Below are 19,911 nucleotides of genomic sequence, written 5' to 3'. Positions count from 1 at the left end.
TCTGGGGGCAGCAGGGCAGGGAAGCCAATGTGTCCCTACTGTGAGCAGTGACACTGAGCAAGGTTCAAGGCTCTTCCCTGAAAGTCTGAGCTCACACAGGGACTCATCTGGAGCAAATTGGCTGCGTACCCCCAGAAGACGCCTGCAGTGGACTGGTGTTAAAATACACGAACAGTAACGTGAAGCAAACTGAAAGGGCTTGAAAAAAATTATCTGCTAACAAGTTAACTATTAGAATAAGAAATGGCAAGCCTGCCTTGCCTTAATTCTGCCTTCTGAAGATAACATATGACTGATAAGTTAAAGCTAGAAGACCTTCTTCTTTAAACAGCATTTAAAATCTATGAACATAATAGAAATCTAAATGATTTTGATTTAAAGAAAACAAACATTCTGACTTTCCCTTAGCAGAGTGTATGTTGGGAGGGTTTTCCATTAAGGGTATTGAATTTCTATTAACCTATTCACATCATCTTCTCCTGTCCCCTTCTGGCCAAAAATAGACATTTGAGAGCCAGTTGCCTGGGGTAGACCTTCATGGCACAAAAACAGATCATGTGGGGAAGAAATCTAGTGGTTCCATCTCATGAGGATAATGCCAATCTGAACGGTTTCTGTCTGAGAGCCACAACTACTTGATGAACTTACAGTTAGTCTTTGCTTGTCTGCAGAGATAGAAAGCCTAGGGATGAACTTTAGCACCCAGAGAAAGAAATTTGGGGTGATGGCGCCCCCTGCTGGTAAATTTTATCATCACCAGAATTTCGTATCTGAGACAAAATCTTACTCTTTGTTTATAGATTATCCTCTTTTCCCAAAATCACTTTCAGAGAATTCTCCTGTCTTCAAAAAAGAACTCCCACCCCTGCTGCGAAATTTTCTAGCCTAGAACTAGAACAATTCAATGGCGGAGTGGTGGGTGGTTGGGTTGTGATCTAAATACAATTTTTTGTTCAGTCCTTGGAAGTCTCCAATATCACATTAGAGTTGTCCGAATCCTAGGGCAAACCTCACCACGTCTGGTTCATGGCCATGACCAGCTCCTGCTCTTGGCCTAACCCCCTTCTCCAGATCAGATTATAGCACTTTTGAAAAGTCCGAATTCTAAAGCAAATTTCACCCAGAATGTCTGTCCCGGTTTTTTGTTGTTGCTGTTTTCTATTGTGTTTGGCAAGGAGAACCTCACTGAGTAGAAGTTTTATGCCTTACTCATTTTATTAGGAACATGTATGCAGAGAGGCCCAAATTGCCAATCAAGGGTATTTATTTATCCACACGGGAACATCTGAAGGATATTAATTATAAATGGTTTATCCACAAGTCAGAGACTCAAAAGGAGAATTGAAAGGCAACTTTGAAATAGGAAATTTAGCTCCACAAAAATAAAGAGCTTTTCCTTTACTTCTTTGGAAATAGCTCTGGTGATTCTTCCCTATCAACAGCTGAGACTTATGTTAACCATTTCCTCCATTAAGAAGCTGTCACTAATCACAACCCGCTGTTACGGCAACAACTGTGTCAGGGTTCCCTTGAGGGGGATCGGCACAGTCTCCACTCAAGTTGGGGTGCTGCGTATTAATGGTCCACTTGTTAAGGCAATTCACTCATAGAAACTGTTTTCATCTTTATGTGCATATTTACCATAAAAATCAACTGTGCTGCTGCCCAGGGCTGCAGCAAATGGGGGGCATTTCATTCTCAGCCGCCCTGCAAGGGATCATGAAAGACTGCCAGCACCACCTGCCTGCTGTTGGTGAGCTTCTTGTGGTCCACTCCGCTCATGCCGACAGTGTTGACCAAAGTTAGCCCGCTACTGAAGTAGTAATGGCTGGAAGTGCACAGATTTCTACAGATAAGGCCCGAACACACTCCAGTTATGAAAAAAACCAAACAGAGCAATAAACTGCCTAACATTAGCTCACTCTTGTCTTTCTTGAGGGCTTCAGGCCCAGGCAAGTTCACTACGGATTCAGTGAGACAAAATAATGAACGTCTTTGGGTGAAAGGGTTTATACCCAACTCTGTTCCCACGGTGGCAGGTCAAGTGCTAGAATCCCATCTGTTCACTCAGAGCGAGTCTGCAGGCAGCAGGCTGGTCTCTGCCTCTGGGCCTCCCTGCCCCCACAGCCGTCTCAGTCTCTGTCCTTGGCGCTGCCACCACTCCAGCCTCTGCTCTCCTGCAGCCGTGTAGCCCGGAGCACCGGGCAGAGCTCTTTATATAGAGTCAATAACAACGTATTGCCCACACGTGTGCAGTGAGTCAGTCGACCAGGGTCAGGTGAGAATCCTGGCTGTAGGAAATTTCGTTTTCTCTACACTCTAAAATTTTTAAAGTGCTTTTATAAAAGCATGTAACCAGGCCCAACTTGAAGGTGTAATTAGAATAACCTGGATGACAGTGAGACATCAGTGCAGGAACTAGCAATAGCAATAGTCACTATGAGTTTTTGAAGTCTCGTTTCTATTGTCATTTCCTCCTGTTGCCACTGCGAAGGACTTTAAAGTGACTGTCTTCCATGTGGTAACATTTGCTCATACATTGAACAGAACCATGGCTGTCAAATTATTGCCTCAGAAAAGAGCCCATTTTTGAAAGGGCTAAATTATCAGTGATTTAACTCTTTCCAAGGAATTAAGAAAATACAATTAATTGTACTTCATGCTAGTTTCCAGTCTTTCTATTGTGCCTGGAACATCACAGCCATATTGGAATCTAAGTTTCCTGAGTCAAAAGAAGACTAAATAAAATGTTCTATCTCATTACTTTTCAATGATGTTTCTTCTATAAGATTTCCTATGAACCTAAGATGTTGTTTTAATCCTAATTACTAAAAGGGAAAATCTCCCTCCCTCTGATACACTCAATTCTAACTGTAGAATCGTATATAACAAGGCTGAACATTAATTTAAAAGTAGACAAAGACTTAGGATAGTTTCAAAAAGAAACACAAATGACTAGCAAATATACAAACAATTTTAAGCTTTTTTATGATAAAAGTAATTCAAATACAAATGAGATTTTTTTTTTGTCCTATCAAACTGGTAAAGATTTTTATTTTGGATGATAGCACTCAGTATTAGCATGGATGTGATGAGGCAGATATTCTCGTGTACCACTGGTAGGAGTATTGAGTGGTAGGAGTTTTCTGGAAGCAATTTATCTTCACAATAACAAGGGCTTCAAAAGGCAAAAAAAAAAAACAGTCAGGAATTCCACTGCTGAGAAACCACAGCACAGCTTGCTAATTTGCCCCTAATAACCATCCTCTCTATCATCTCTAGGTAATTAAATCCCTGGATTTTAGCTGGGCACATGGCTGTCTAGAATAAACACTAAATCCCTCAGCCACTCTTACAGCCAGACACGGACTTAATGATTACTGACCAAGCCAATAGGATGTGCTAGAGATACTGTGTGGGCTTCCAAGCAATGTCCTTAAAAGACGGCTGATGTAAGTCTATTCTTCCTTCTCTGTGCCGCTTGGAATGTGGGCAGCAGGCCTACATCCTGGGCCATGAAGATAAGGTCCTCATCCTGTTTGTGTCCAATCAGAAAATTGCAACTGACCTGAGTCCCAGACAACTGTGAAGTCACCATGCCACTCAAGAAACTCAAAGTCATTTTCCTTTGTCTTATCACTTCTCCAAAAATGTATTGACTTTTTTTTATTAAGATACTATATAAGCCCAAGTTCTAACCATCTCTTTGAGTTACCCAGCTTTGGGTTCTGCCATGCGTATGTGCAATGCACATGCTAATAAGCTTCTCCATTTTTTTCTTGCTGGTCTATCTTTTGTCAGTCTTCTTTTTAAAGAGCTCCATCTGGAGAGCTCAGGAGAATAAAAGGCAAAACATTTTTTCCTCCCCTACACTGGAATGTTACCTCACCACCAAAAGCTGAGCCATTTAAACTACAAATCACTTCCGTAGAGTCACAGCTAAGAGGTTGGTGGAACCTTATGTAATTATTGGTCTGTTATGATAAATGTTCCCAAGAATTATGCCTCATATAATACAGGCATCACTGCACTGACACTAATCACATTCTCAGGGTGGTAAAAATGAATCCTTACTTATTTAAATAAGAATAAAAGTCTTTAACATTGCATGTATTTTTTTGTAACCTTCAGAGGCACTTTTTAAATGTCATTCTATTTACTTAACAATGAGCAGTATATAATTATAATGCAGTAAACAGAAGATACATCTTTCAACTGACAAAAAACAAAATTGTAGGGAGGAAGAATAAGTTATTGAAACAAAAATGGGCCTCCTGGTCTTGCTTCTTGTGCTGCCACTGCAGGCTGAAGCTTAGTAGACCGCTGGTTACCATCAATGAGTTGTTTTAACAAGAGTCACGCCTGCTTCTATGAGAAGAAAAAATGTCATGGTTTAAAATTCCATTGGAGTACAAAAAAAAGTAACAGGTATATTATTTTGCACAAAAAAAATTAACAGGTATATCATTTTGCTTGAATACGTTCAGGAAAATCTAAAATTTCAATATGAAATTAGAGTACAAGAATACATATTATTCAAAAGAAACTTCATATGAATCTTTTTATTAGGAAAGTCACTCCAATCTCATCTTCTGCCTACAGGTTTCCTTTTTTATAATTTGAATTTTCAAACAGTCAACTTCCAGAAAGAGAAGCATAGTTAGGAGTTAAAATAGCATGGAAAAGGAAAGTGAGAGAGAATAACAAGGACAACCACAAAATGGAAACCTCTAAACTTACCCCACTGATTGAATGTGCCCATAAAATCTGTGTTCCAGAAGTAGGCAGAGGGCTCCCGTTCTCCTGAGATTTGTCATCCTAACAGTGAGTAATATGAGTCTCTACTGGCAGCTATCTCCCCCTTGATTATTAGCACTATTCCAGGTGTATCAGAGAAAAGGAAAATGAGAAGCTATTTCATGTGTTTATTTTGCATTAGGATCAAGCGGAAGCTAATACAGTGTGTTGCCTACTGAGTGTGGGTGGGAAGAACTATAAGGGAGAGGATGGGAATGAGGCTTTTCAGAATATGCCTTTTTCAATCATTTTGACTCTTAAACTATGTTAATGTTTTGCATATACAAAAAACAAAATTAAATTAATACGAGTGGGGAAAAACCCTAAAACTGATTTTTTTAAAAAATGAACCTGACTGTAGGATCACCAGGTAATGTCTCAGCCTAATTCTATCAAAATTTTAAGCAACAATAACTCCAAGGTTATTTAAACTATGGTAGGAATGAGAAGGACTAAAAATCGTTTAAATTCTTTTCATAGAGCATAATACAGCTGACAGCGAAAGCATGTCAAAAGAAAAATAGAGAGCCATTCAGTTATGAACCTCAAGGCAGAAATAGTAAATGACCCATATTCAAAAACAGGTCTTGATGTCACATTAAATAACAATACCTGATCAGCCAGTGGGATTCAGAGGAGGACCGCCAGGAAGTTTCATCAGAGGAACTAAAATAATATATATTTGGCATTTTAATAAATCTAAGTAGGACTAAAAATAAAATTATCATCCCCACAGATACCAAAGGCATTGGATAAAATTCAATAACAGTTATTTAATGGGAGAGGGGATAGATGGGGAATTCCTTAAGATCAGGTGTACATCTTAGTGATATAGATTAATTTATTTATTCATGTGTCTCTATGGAGTCGTATTCTATGTAAAAAGGAAGTGTCTACTGGCATGCCAAATGGAAGCCGTTTCGAAGACCTGTCTCAGAATACTCCATATCCCTGAGCACAGAGAGGTTAGGAAGGTTTTAGGACCTAGCATAAGCCAACGAGATCTTGGCCCTGGATTTTTGCTGGAGCTAATGAGAAAGAGATTTTCCTCCTCTGAAGTGGAAGACCTTTGAATTGTGACAGAAGACACGGGCCAAGCCTTTTGAGTTATGCAGAATCCAACTAGAGTGGCGAGAGCAAACTGGTGAATTATATCTAACCTATGTGTTGACATATATATGCATAGATAGATCATGATCTAATTAGGCCATTTCTAATAGAACTAGAAAGGAATTATGCCAGATTCAGGACTTCTAGGATATAAAAGAAATTCCTGCAAGTCTGCAAGAAAAATCTAGGAAACACATTTTTTTTTAAAGGCAAAGGATATTAATAGATAATTCACCTAAAAACTAACTAGAGTGATCCCTGCCTCTCTGATTGTCAAGGAAAAGCTAATTAAAATAAAACCAGATACTAATCCGCTGTCATCAGGCTGTCACTAATTAGAAACTTACAGAACACTAAGCCCTGGTGGGATGTTGGAGAATAAGGGCCCTCATGCACAGCTCATGAGAAAACCAGTGTGCACCGCCTTTGGAGAACTGCTGGGCAGTTGCTCGGAACTGAATGCAGATGCCTTAGCACACAGCAGTCCCAGGCCTGTGTGCAAGTACCCCCCATACAAACTACCTCACAAGCGCTAAGGAAGATATAAACTGGTAAGTGTGGCACAGCATTGCTTCCAGTTTCAAGGGGCTAGACACACAGGTGCCCACCCAAATGAGAACTATAAATAAAATAGAACACTCTGCAATGGTTAGAACGCTAAGTGACTGGCTAAGGGTGGCACTCCTTAGTTAGCTCCATGCATAGCCATGTGAGTAGATCTCAAAAATACAATGTTGCTAGTTCATAATGCGTGATCAAAACCGAAAGTTTCTGTGATGACTGCCCTTGTACTGTTCACCATGTAAGAACTTATTCACTATGTAAGAATTTGTTCACCATGTAAGAACTTGTTCGTTATGCTTCAGAAGATTGGAGACTGACGAGAATTAGGATTGAGATGGATTAATGATTGTGCATTGAGCATTGACTCCCCTATACAGAATTTTATTGTTGTTAACAACCATTTGATCAATAAATATGAGAGATGCCCTCTCAAAAAAAAAAAAATACAATGTTGCATGAGAAGGTACCTATCTTTCCCTAGCTCCTAAAGGTGTAGCTCACTCTTAGTACAGATGAACTCAATTCAAAGGGAATTTGCAAGGTTAAATACTGCAAAAATGAACTTTGCTTATTATAATAGAAATAGATTTTATAAATATACAACACCTTTTGCTCATGGAAGCTTATGTTTTCCAACATAATCAAATTAGAGGAGTGAATTTTGATTGGAAGTCTAAGGAGACTGGGGGATGCTTGGTTTGATGTAGTCCTTGTATAATTGCTCTTGACTGGACTCATACAGGAGTGTGGCTTCTAGAACAAGGTCAAATATGCAGAAGGCACCTGGGAGGGCTAATGGCTGGAGTGGCTTAAAGTCCCACAATAGGCATGACCTGGTGATTTTTCTGATGAATGTAATCCAGAAGTGGCCTTTTTTTTCCTGACCTGCTCTCTGCATTGCAAATCCCAGGAAAATCTCTGCTGTGGGATTCTCCAGAGAATAGTCTGGTCCCATACCCCAAGGCTGCTTAACCCCAGCCCCTAATTCCTGAGGCTGCATTGTGGCTGTTAGGCAGATTGAAATGTACTGTAAATACCCTGGATGTGGGAGACTTCCTAGGAAAACAAGATTATAAATTATCTCATATCGATTGTATGTTGAGATGATCCTGTTTTGCATGGTGGGTTAAATTAAATGTATCACTAAATTAAATTTTACCTGTTTCTTCTTTTCCTGTTTTAATGTGGGCAGTAGAAAATTTTAAATTACACTTGTGGCTTGTATTCTGTTTACACGAGACGCTGCTGTTCTAAGGGGCTGGCTGCGCTTTGCTTCTCCCCCTGGCTGGGGTTCGGTTGGTTCACCACTTCCGTGCAGTGCTCAGTTACCATCTTTAGGGGCTCTTCCCTCAGGTACAGGAGGCTGTACCTGTACCTGTACGTGCACGGGATATGGGTTGTGCCTGCTCAGCAATTTGGTTTGGGGTTGTGTCGGGTCCCTTCCCTGTCTCTGACCCACAGATGAGGGAAGAGACATGACTGTTCTTCGAAGACCTAAGGACCAGCCAGGGGACTCAAGGCATGACAGCCTAAGAGCGGTGCCGAGAAGGCATCTCTCATATTTATTGATAAAATTGTTGTTAACAACAATATTGGGGTTTCCATGCACAATCATTAATTAAGTCCAACTCTCAACAGTTTCACCTTCTGAAGGATAACGAACAAATCCTCATGGTGAACGAACACAGAAACTCTTTCTGGCTTGGCTACTGTTTCTGTCTTGACTACAATCATGAACCATAAACAAACCATAAAGGCAAAACTGCTTATACATATGATTTTTATACTTTATATATAAGTTCCATATAAATTCCCACAGGGTTGCCAGCCCCTTTGCACACATGGCAGCCTTCCAGGTCTCAGATCTGTGTGTAAGTCTTAACGGCCTCCAGTTTCTTCCTGAGGATACACACAGCTCCTTTTCTTCCAGCATGTTCTATGGCTGAGACAACCAGCATAGCAAACCTCTGCTGAGTCCAAGCCTTAACACCATTTTCTTTTAAAAAGTGGATCAAAAATAAGGTGTCCAGTTGAATGAATAGAACAGAACAGAATAGGAAGAAAGTACCCTTTTCTTTATCTAAATGACAATTTTGTGCTATATATTTTACCTTTGATTAAATATATTGTTTCTTTTTTCTTTCCACAATTAAAAATAGTGGTCTTTTGTGCACTTACCTCTCCCATAGTCAACTGAGACAAAACCCAAGCCCCTCCCATGACCTGCTGGTCCTTCAAGCTCTGGTGCCCACTGGCTCCTCCCGTCTTCTCCCCCTGCTCGGCTCGCCCATCAAGCTCCCAGCCCTCCCTCTTCTCTAAAAGCACCAAACCTCCAGAGCAGGTTCTCTGCTCCTGGAACACCCATCTTCCCCCCAGTGACCCTACACATCCTCCTCTCTCCCCCACCTACTTATATTCGCCGAATACAATGTAGCTAGTAGGGCAAAGGAAATCAAAATTTGAAGAAAGAAATCTCAGACATGTCACAAAGATTTGACAAGTGACAATCCTGGCTACAGTCCTTATTTTGAATAAGTCGTGGCTATAGTCCTTATTAAAAATTTATATAACTTGTATAAAATGCCATCCTATAGGAAGGATATAAGGATGGCACCCTATATTGGGAAGTTGATCTGTAAACAAAGTAGAAATCTGAGACAGGAAGCTAAGTGTGGCAACATTTTGTTTTAGGGGGCAGGGGTAGGGGGGTGGTAAGGAAGAAGCACATGGGAAGTCATGGGCTGACCCGTTGCACAGGTGGACATAGTTCCTCAGGGGTTTGCAAACCTCTTTCTTAACTGGCTAAGGGTGGCACTCTCACAATCTCATCTATTTACATATTTTAATTGTTAAAGATTTGCATCATCCTCTGTAAGTATCTTGTTTATTTATTTGCTAAGGAATTTGTGTGCACAGGCTGTTCCCTCTGCCGTGAATGCCCTTCCCCTTGGCCTCGGCATGGCCCACGGTTGCTTGATAGTCAGATTGAGATGCAAAGGTCACCTCCTCCGGGAGGTCTTCACCAATGCCCAGTCGATGGCACCACTCTCTCCCATAGCAGCCTCCTGGGGCTTTCTGCTCAGCCCCAGGAGGCAAATAAGATCTGTAATAACATGATTCCTCACATTAAAATATTCTCAAAATTAAAAATAACATATATCACAGTAGTCAAATAAGGCCTATTTAAGTTTACTTTAATAATACACCTTTGTTAGCCTTAATATTAGCCATTGAGTTGAGCTAATATTGCTCATTAAAACACTAATAAAATTGAAAATACTGTGAAAAAACCTGTGATGTCATAAATGGAGTCCCAGTTGTGTAAAATGCAGGCTATATCATCGTCAGCAGCGGCAGCAGCTGTGTTTCTTATGTGAATGCCATGTGTCTTGTGTGTCCTGTGAGCCTGTGTTCAATCTTGGCTTTGCCCCTTGGCAGCTGTGTGACTTCACATAAGCTATTTAACCTCTCTGGGCCTCAGTTCCAGATCTTTAAAAAGAGAGTCATAACACCTACCTCATAGGGTTATTGTGCATGCAGACCAGACAAGTGAAAATATATAAGGCCCAGAACACAGGCTGGCATGCAGCCAACTGAGAGTGTTAGCTAGCCCTGTCACACCCTGGAGAATGGCAAACCCCTAAGGAGCCACGTCTAGCTGTCTAAGATGTCAGGCACTTCTTCACTGAGCTTAGGGAACACTGGTTGACTGCTCTCTCCAAACAGAGAAGAGACAGCGCCTGCGGACGTGGACCATTTCCAGGCAAAGCTGTGGTTCGTCTTCCTCACTCCACAACTGTTCTGTCCAGAGAAAGGATCACAGGGTCACAGGATCACTTATTGCTCCTCCCTCCATGCAGCCCTCATCCACACAAGAAAACTTCCTGCCAGAGACGTCTTGTAGTTCCACCTTTCCCCTTAGGAACCCAACCAAACAGCAAGGCTGCCAGCAACCCGATCATTCATCCTGGGACAGCTGGCCTCGCCAGACCTTCTCATGACTGTGATTACGCAGAAAGTAGGAAGCCGCCACTTCAACAGGATAAAAACTGAGAGGCTGCAACCCATGTCTTAACACCCTGCTCACCTCTCCCTGAGCCCCTCCCCTGGCCCCATTAGCAACAGTGAAGTTATAACCCAACCACATGTGGCAGTTGAAAGGAAATATTAATTTATCAAAGACATCATGCTGATGTTCCCTAAAAAGAATCACACACACACACACACACACACACACACACACACACAATCACGCCTAAAATCTAAGATATTTACGACCTTAATTTCAGAGCACAGTGGGCTAAAGCTATGTATATTTTAGGGTAACTGAATTGTGTACTCTCTATTTAGGTCAAAAAGTGATAGAGGGAGCATTTTTTTAAGCTAATAGAGATGATTTATTCAGGAAACATCTATACTTCTGTTTCTTTCCTGGATGATGGGGTCAGAATTCAGGGAAATTTTGTCTCAAGAGGCAAACTTCATCTCCCACACTGAAATGTCTCCATTCTATCTGCAAACTGCAAATGGATTCACAAAGGTAAGTTAGGTGTTAAGTGACTTTTCCTCCAAATGCATGGAGGTCTTGTCAGGTGTGACTGAAAACTGTATTTGGCCCATCACGACCAACAAGAACTGATTCAAATCGGCAGCCTGCTCAGTAACTTTACAGCCTTCCTCAGAGTTCTGATCTTGAGCTTTAAGAGTGCTGTGTTAGGATCTGCCAAGTGAGGTCCACAGGGATATGTTTATGTTTTTGCCCATGGGAGCTACTTCCATGGTGTCAGTGGGCCCTGTAAGCACTGTTTGCATGGCATGATGATAAGCAAAGGAATAGAGAAGCTCTCCAGTATGTATGTTCCACTTTCTGCTGAATTTATGAGAGAGATTCTCTTAGAAGCAAGCTGCAGAATTAACACCCTTGACCTTGAACTACGGGAATATTAAAAGTGTCTAATATCATGCTGCTAACGTGGACAGAGCTCAAGAAATACTTGCAGACAGGCTGGTTGTAAACAATGCACTGCCCAAGGAGGGGCACAGACGAGCCTCAAAGCTGCCGGGGGCATTGCTGCTGTGATCGAATTGTCTTTGCAGCTGTACAAGTCTGAATGCAAACTACGCCATTAATATTAATTCCCAGTAAGCTTTCTAAATGGAGGAGGCAGCTGCACTGGTCGCAGATCCCCAGCTGTGTGTTAATTATTAATTTTTTTTTTTTTTTACCTTTTAGATTTTAGGCTGTCAAAAACAAATTTTAGCTCCCCATTTTTCTGTTTAATTAGAACCAGTTGAGTGTTTATCTGGAGTTTCTGTTTTATGCCTCACCTGTTCAGAACCAAATTAAGAAAATAAAAATAAATTCAGGCTGATACTTGGCTTGAAGGGTAGAGAGCTCATTTAAACAACAGTTTTTCAGCTCCTGATCTCACATCCAACCTTACCAGGAAAATCTGAAGAATCAAAAGGAAACTTCTACGGACTCCAACAGACCATATCTACCCACCTACCCGCAGCCTGCCTATTAATGAGGAATATTTGAGATCTAGTTGTAAAAGACACTGTGGCTGGTACTGAATGTGATTACTGATGTAGTTGAGTTTAAAGCTACCATCTCGTCTGTTTTCCGTTTGTTCCATCTGTCCTTTGCTCTCTTTTTCCTTTCTCTCTCTGCTTTTGGGTCTCTTGCTGGAGTATCAGCTATAACTCTCCGTATCATGATGCAATGGTGTCTTTAGGGGTAATAGCATCTTCTTTAGCTCATCACGGTTCACCTTCCTGTAGACTTCCTACATTGTGTAAGTTTAAAATCATATACTTTCATTTCCCTCCCAGTCTTTATGCTATTGTAATAAATTTTACTTCTGTTTATATTTTAAATACCATACAGCATTATTATTTTTGCTTTAAATGAGAAAATTAAATAATAAAAAATATGTTTTTAATCACATAGTTATCATTTCCAGCGCTCTTCATTTCCTATGTAGAACTTTAATCCATGTCTTATACTATATACAAAGCTAAATTCAAAATGTATCATAGATCTAAATGCAAAACCTAATGTTATAAAATTTCTAGAAGAAACATAGGAGAAAATCTTGATGAGCTTGGGTTAGGCAAAAATTTCTTACATATGACCAAAGTCCCATAATCAATAAAATAAAATATTAAGCTTCATCAAAATTAAGAACTTCTGTTCTTTGAAAGAAGATACTATTAATTAAATGAAAAAGCAAGCTACAATCTGGCAGGAAATATTTGCAAATATCTTACCTGACTGTAGAGTATACTACATATATATATATATATATACAATTTGAATGTAGAATATATAAAAGTTCTAATAAGAAGACAAAGCCATCATGTAATTGTAGATCAATGATAACAAAATTAAAAAAAAAACAAAGAAAACAAAGCCAGTAAAATAATTGAGCATAAGATTTGAACAGACACTTACTAAAGAATATATGTGAATGGCAAATAAGTCATTAAAAGGTGCTTAACATCGTTAGTCATTAAAGATCTGCAAGTTAAAACCACAAGGAGATACTACTACTTACCAATAAGAAATACCACTACTTACAAAACAGACAGACCATGCCAAGTATTGGTAAAGATGTAGAACGACTGGAACATTCATTCACTGCTGGTGAGAATGTAAAATGATTCAACCATGTTGGAAAATAGTTTGTTATTTTTAAAAAAGTTAAACATACACAAACCATATGATTCAGCTCTTCTACTTCTAGGTATTTTCCCAAGACAAATGAAAGCATACATCCACACAAACACTTCTACATGAATGTCCATAGAAGCTTTATTGGTAATAGATAAAAACTGGAAGTGTCCCAAATATCCATCTACAAATGGATGGATAAACAAATGGCAGTATATGCATACAATGGAATACTACTCATCAATTAAAAACAATGAACTGCTGATGCATGGAACAACGTGAATGATTCTCAGAATAATTACACGGAGTGAAAGAAGACAGACAAAAAAAGAATGTATACTAAATGTGGTGGATGTCAGTGTCTCTTAAAAGTAACAGTCTATCTGAACACAAAGTAGCATCTGATCTTAAGCCGACCTAAAAGATCCGGGGAGGAGTATTCTAGGTAACAAAGCCTCAAGGCAAGAAAAAGTTTAACTAACAGTGATGTAACAGTGACACGTGTGCAGAAATAGTGTCATAAAATAATAACCATGATCCATGATATCTAACTGAAGAAATGCTTCCTCTCTTTAACCTTCAAAGTGGGAGCTATTTAATCTACCAAATTACAGACTTGACCAACCCCTAATGAGTATTACCATTTACTTTGTCCACTGGAAAGTACCGATGAGCTGTTGAACACTAGCTGCTACCTCTATTTACTACCGTGAGTTGAGATTAGGTGTCCCTTTGTTATGTCCAGCTTTCCCTAAAATACCATTTAGGATAAATGTGCTCATTCAACAAATCTTGCTTAATCCCTTCTTATTATGTTCAAAGACTCTGTAGGAGAAACATCAAGGGATCAACGCTCCAGGTTCTTTGGAATCTAGAAATGGGCAAAAGGCACTTAACCTTCTGAATTTGGTGAATCCTACAAGAGGCACTAAGTCAGTGCCTGGGGTACAATCCCTTTTACCTGAGGTTTAATGGAGGGAAGTTCTGTGACCTCATCCAGGAATCCATGTACGTCAAAGAACCAGTTAATATCAGGCTTAAAAAAGAAACCTTACAGATAATGAAAAATTCAGTGTCTTCTGTATCATACATTTTCCAAATCCTTCTGTAGGTAAGAAGCTTATCTACAGAAAGCTTGGGATACAAATTAATTTGGCTAAAATGCACCTTTAAGGAATGCTGCAAAATGATCCAATTTTTTAAAATTAAGTTCCAAGTAAGCTCCTTTACTTTACCAAACTTCTCTATGATTCAATTTGCAAAATGGGTTAGAAAGAAAACACAAGTCACATAGGCATTTAGCATTTTTAAGTTGCCTGTTCTCAGAAACAATGCAATTTAACCTTCTCAGGATGACTAAATCCTAACACTTAAAGTCTTGCTCTTATGCTATGTTTGAAGATTCCTAGGATTTTAGACCTCAGCATACTTTATAGAACACCTGATTCCATCCTTGCATTTCAGAAATAAAATGAAGGTCTCAAGAGTCAATTGGCTGATGTAAAGTTACATCATTTTCTTCCACTACTCTTCAAAGTCATTTTCTCAAAAGACATATAATAAATTAGATAGGCTTGTAAGTAGTCCTGTTATCCAGACTGGCAATGAAGCAAAGATACAGAAATAGAAATGGTGATAGCACATCTCCAGGAAGAGAAGAGACCCTGCCCCTGCCCCATTTATACTAGGCACCTGTGATAAGCCGGTCAAATAATGGTCCCCAAAGATGTCTACATCCTAATCTCCAGAAACTGTGAATATATTAGGTTAAATGGCAAAAGGGAATTAAAGCTGTTGGTGGAATTAAGGATCCTGGATTATCTGAGTGAGGATATTATCTAGTAAATTTGATCTGGTAAGTCTTCCCTGAGCAAGAGGTGTGTAAACTGAGATCTCAAGGTGAATAGGAATTAATGAGGTCACAAAATCCAGGAGAAACCATCCAGGCAGTAATAGCATGGGCAAAAGTCCTGAGGCCTCAAAGCTTGGAGACTATGAGAGGTTGAAGAAGAGAGTGTGGTTGGAAGGGATAAATAGGGGGAACTGGCATGAAACTAGGGTGCAGAGGCCAGTAGGGGGATGACCACGCAGAGTTCTGTAAATCAGATGACAAAATCTACCTTCATCCTGGAAACAATGGCAAGCCCTGAATGGCTGCTTCAACTCAAATGGAGATGAAAGACAATTTATTTCTGGGATACAAATTAATTTGGATAAAATGCATCTTTAAGGAATGCTGCAAAATGATCCAATAATGTGTTTAAGCATATCGTTTTGGAAGGCCTTCTCTTAAATCTTGAATTTTGAATAAATGTGATTTAACAATAATAATATTTATTGTTCTCTATAGAAGAATATGTGTTAATAAAATACAACTTTTTAAAAATTTTAAAAATTAATGGTATGTTGGCTAATTGAGAATATTTTTAGAAGAACTAAAAATATACTGGTCTGAAAGGAATTTTAAGGAATGTTCCTACTGGTGTCATTGTGAGTGTATAACAGACATGCTGTACCAGTCTCCAAGCTCTAAGAGGATTGGGATCCAGTGTTTCCAGAGATTCTAGGATGCTTTCTGATTTCTTTATGAAGAGCTGATGTGGTCACAGGACATCAATGGCAAAAATCCCTGGTATAAGAATTGTATAAGGGCCCCAGGTTTTCCTAACCAGAGATACACACACACAAACACAGACATAGAGAGCTAACAAAATGATTTAATCAAATCACACACATTTCATGAAGGGACTTTATTAAAAACAATAAAATACATGAAATTGACAATGTCCTAAGAAATCCAGTCTAAATGCTGTCTGTTTCTATGGCAACCAACAAACAGGCCATGGCCCTGATTCTCCAGTATAATTAATTTCTTATGTGTTGGGATGCTTCAATGCTTCTAATCACAAAGAACTTGATGAAATCCCTTTAAAATGTAAAACACATATACAATCTAAATCTACAATTACTGGTCTGCCCTTTGTTCTGACTTCATCCTTACAGTGGTTTTGTGTTTTGTGAGAAAATGGAGGGCAGATTGCACTTGTAGTTGAGTTTTTCTTTCTCAAAGATTTCTTGGCTTAGTTAGCCACGTTTGCAGAAGCTCAGTGATTTTTTTTCTTGTGCATGAGTTAGTTCAGCTGAATTATTTTTTGGTCACAGAAATAAAGCCCGTTAGCACAGTGGGCTTTACCTAATCTGTACAAAAGAAAGATCAGAACACCTATACAGTAAGTATTCTTAACTCTGGTTGCATATTAACATATCTGGGGAGTTTAAAAAAATACCTATGTCCAGGTCGGTTCCTAGAAATTCTCATTGTAATTATCTTATATTTATTAAAAAGTCATTGCTTGTTAATAATTGTCAAGTGGTACAAATAAATGAAAGCAATAGGAAAATGCCTACGTTTGTCAGTTTAGAGATTGTTTTTAATTAATCTCATTCTTTAACTCAGAAGCATGATATAATTTAAGCTCCCAGGCTATGAGCTTATTATCTAGAAGTTAAAAGCAGAAAGCTATTAGCTACTGGAAATAAGAGCAAAAGGATGATATATAGTTTGGTAGAATTCTAATATGTTTATTTTAATTAAGTAGGTTTAAGTCCTTTATTTTACAGATTGAAAAACAAAACAAAACCAAGCCTTAAGTTTTGACTTCAACGACAAGTGTTGATGAAGCCAGAGCTGGAACCCATGCATCAGACCTCGTGTCTTATGTTTCTTGACTTGACAGCGATGGAGAGATGTATGGGCTTTGCATATTGAATGCCTGACTTTTCTTTGATTGATTTGCAAGGATTTCAGGGGGTTGGCATGATACTTGGGGTTTCAAATCATGGTGATAGCTTTGCAAATACCACATTAACATAATAATAGGATTTTGATTTTGCAAAGGAATAAAATTTGAACATCTCGTCGAGTACTAAAAATGGATTATTTAGATTATTATAAAGCTCACTTCAGTAATTTCTAGCAATCAAAAGTTAATTTTTCAATCACTGGATCCTTGCATCCCCCTTGAATTATTGCACTAAGAACAAGGCAGACATATCATTGATCATCGATCAATGGGGACATCACTTGCCTAGCATTCAGACTTAGCTAGACAAACAGCTTATTTTAATAAGTAGTAAGATTCCTGGAAGGATGTGACCTATGTCACTGGATTACTGAAAGCAATTGCAGGAAAACCTTTAAGCCCAATAGTTAACCAAATGATTCATTTTGTGTCTTGTTGGACATTCATGACGAGTTACCTTCAATGTAACAAGCAGGCAAATCTTCACTGATATCTTTAATGACACCAAGGATCAGCAAAATCCTTGGAAAAGTCAATTTTGCTTCCTGTCGCATTCAGGCCACCATAGAACTCATCTGTGGCCTGAACAGCCTGAGTCACTGAAATGCATTGAATTCAGGGCTAAAGACATCTGAACAGTGCTGAAGAAAAAAACTACAAGAAAGTTTGGGGTAGAGGAAAGACTGAAGTTTAGATCCTGGGGAACTGAAATGAGGAGCTATACAAAGAAAGATGGTAGAGATTGCTTTTTTGCTTTTTCTCCTGAGAATCTTGATTTATTGAAATGGCTAAAGGAACCTCTGCAGTTGAAGAAAGGAATTATTGAAGACACAATATCTCAGTATAGGTATTTCTCATGGAGAATTCTCTTCAATATGCTAATCACAATTTTCTTGTTACAAGGTAGGATGATGCAGAATGTCACTTTTCATTTGACCTGCACATATATTTACACAAGAATGCTTAATACATAATTCTTTCTTACTCAGCTGAAAGCACGCATTGCAGCCCAGTTTTCTAGACCCTCAACTTCCTATGTGCATAAAAGAGTCTGGATTTAGACTGGAAAAAATAAAGCGTTCTTAACCCAACAAGTCATAGTCAAGCTAAGGTAAATCCCTAATATTAAACAAGATAGCATTTGAGAAATGCAATACTTTCTAAATTAAGTTGCATTAGTGACCCTGTTTGATCAAGTTCAGACTCCCTAGTGGGGCATAAAGGCCCTTTATGATCTAGCTACAATTACTGGTTCAATCTTACCTCCCGCCACTGTGACACCACCTACCCTTGTCTCTCAAGCACTCCCTGTAAAACCAAGATTCCAATAATCTATCAAAGAATATGAATGCTCAACAATAAAAAGGAATAAACTATTAATACATGTAATGACAGGGATGAATCTCAAATGCATGATGCTAAGTGAAAGAAGACAAACTCAAAAGGCTACACACTGCACGACTCTATTTAAAACATTCTGGAAAAGGCAATACTATAGAAAGAGAAAACTGATCAGTGGTTAGGCTTGGGGGAAAAGGTTAACTATAAAGGATTGGGAGGTTTAGGTGGGCTGGTGACGCAGGTGTCTTGTATCTCTATCTTGGTTGTGGTAGTGATTATGTGACTGATTTTGTAAAAACTCAAAACTGTACACTAAAAATAGTAAGCTTATTGTACATAAATTAAATCTCAATTTAAAAAAATTTTTTTAAGAATACACATGGTACTAGTCTTAAGTCTGAACCAAATTTAAATTTGAAACTTACTTTTTAATATCTAAAGTGGTTGCTGCTATTCAAGGAAAATACAAATTTAAAAGATACAAATTCTACAGAATAGGATTCTAGGACTCTTGGCCTGGAAGATGATTGCACAGGCTCTTATTTATTTAGTTTTTCCTTATAAAAAGTGACCCAAAAAGTCTTAACTTCTCTAAGCGTGTTGTAGACCTATTTTTTTTTTTAAGTTGAAAATCACCTTGTGTGAAACACATTGCTTAAAACTACTAATTTGCTTTGGCAATGGCACATTGATCCCTGCGCTTGTGGGTCTATGAGTAAATAATGTATTTCTAAGAGTTTGTAAAGTTGTAAGACTTTGTCACTTGCTCTATTCTCAGGACTATGGCACATAACAGTAGTGAAAGGCAGTGTGTATGACCCAGGGAAAGCCAGTCTGGATAAAATAAAAGCACATAAAACAACAATACATGAAAATTAGCTGATGAAAAAACTTTGCAGATAGGAGATCAACCTAAGGTTGAGTAATTACGAGACACTTCCATGGGAGATAAGAATTGAGCTAAATCTGAAAGGTCAAGTAGAGACCATTAGAAAGTGCATTTTTGATGGCAGGAATGATCAACATCTAAGAACAGTCCAAAGAAGGCAAAAGAGGCCATGACCTGGCATTAAAATTGTCCTTCGTCTCAGAAGAGAAGTGTCGTCTCACCTAAGCAGGAAGTCTGGGCTATCATGGATCTGGCAAATACTGAAGCCTGGAGCTTGGTCTGCCTGCATTTGGAGGGTTCAGCTACCGCATCGAACTCCAGCCAGGTCTACGTCGCCATACAGCCTACATACCCAAGGGTCTCCACAGAATTGGTGAAGAAGGTACCGCTGAACCTCCATTATTACAAGGTATGGGTACACGTTTTTGACTGAACAGGGGAAGAAGCCTTCAATACCTTTTTGCAGAGTACACAGCGTGTGAATGGCACAATGTGCAATCTACTGCAGGAAGTGGTTTTCCCTGGGTTTTCCACAGCTCTCCAGGCACAAATGACAATTTTTGTGGTTGAAATATACATTTGAGTCAAAGTAAACAAAATCATAAGATTTTCAAAGTCCTTTCCACCTCTGAATGCAAAATGGACTCCCACATTTACTTTTAGTGCATTCCCAGGTGAAAGATTAATTTTTATTTAAAAATAAAATGGCAGTCCAGAAGATTTGACATGTG

General features: G+C 38.9%; 1 long non-coding RNA gene across 2 annotated transcripts in view; it reads right to left on the bottom strand.

Moving 5' to 3' along the window:
- LOC140844734 (uncharacterized) overlaps positions 1-19,911 on the bottom strand; it is a 115,317-nt gene that overhangs the window by 77,486 nt on the left and 17,920 nt on the right. Inside the window, exon 1 of one of the 2 annotated variants that reach the window (XR_012123215.1) lies at positions 2,016-2,170. The exons of the other annotated variant lie outside the window; for it this stretch is intronic. This is a non-coding gene — a long non-coding RNA (uncharacterized lncRNA). Of the gene's footprint in view, positions 1-2,015; positions 2,171-19,911 lie in introns of those variants that run through there. 2 annotated transcript variants of the gene reach the window in all.

The sequence above is a fragment of the Manis javanica genome, chromosome 12 (genome assembly GCF_040802235.1).
Source record: "Manis javanica isolate MJ-LG chromosome 12, MJ_LKY, whole genome shotgun sequence".
In the NCBI taxonomy this organism is placed as follows: Eukaryota; Metazoa; Chordata; class Mammalia; order Pholidota; family Manidae; genus Manis; species Manis javanica.
This window is presented reverse-complemented; position numbering and strand designations above follow the sequence as displayed.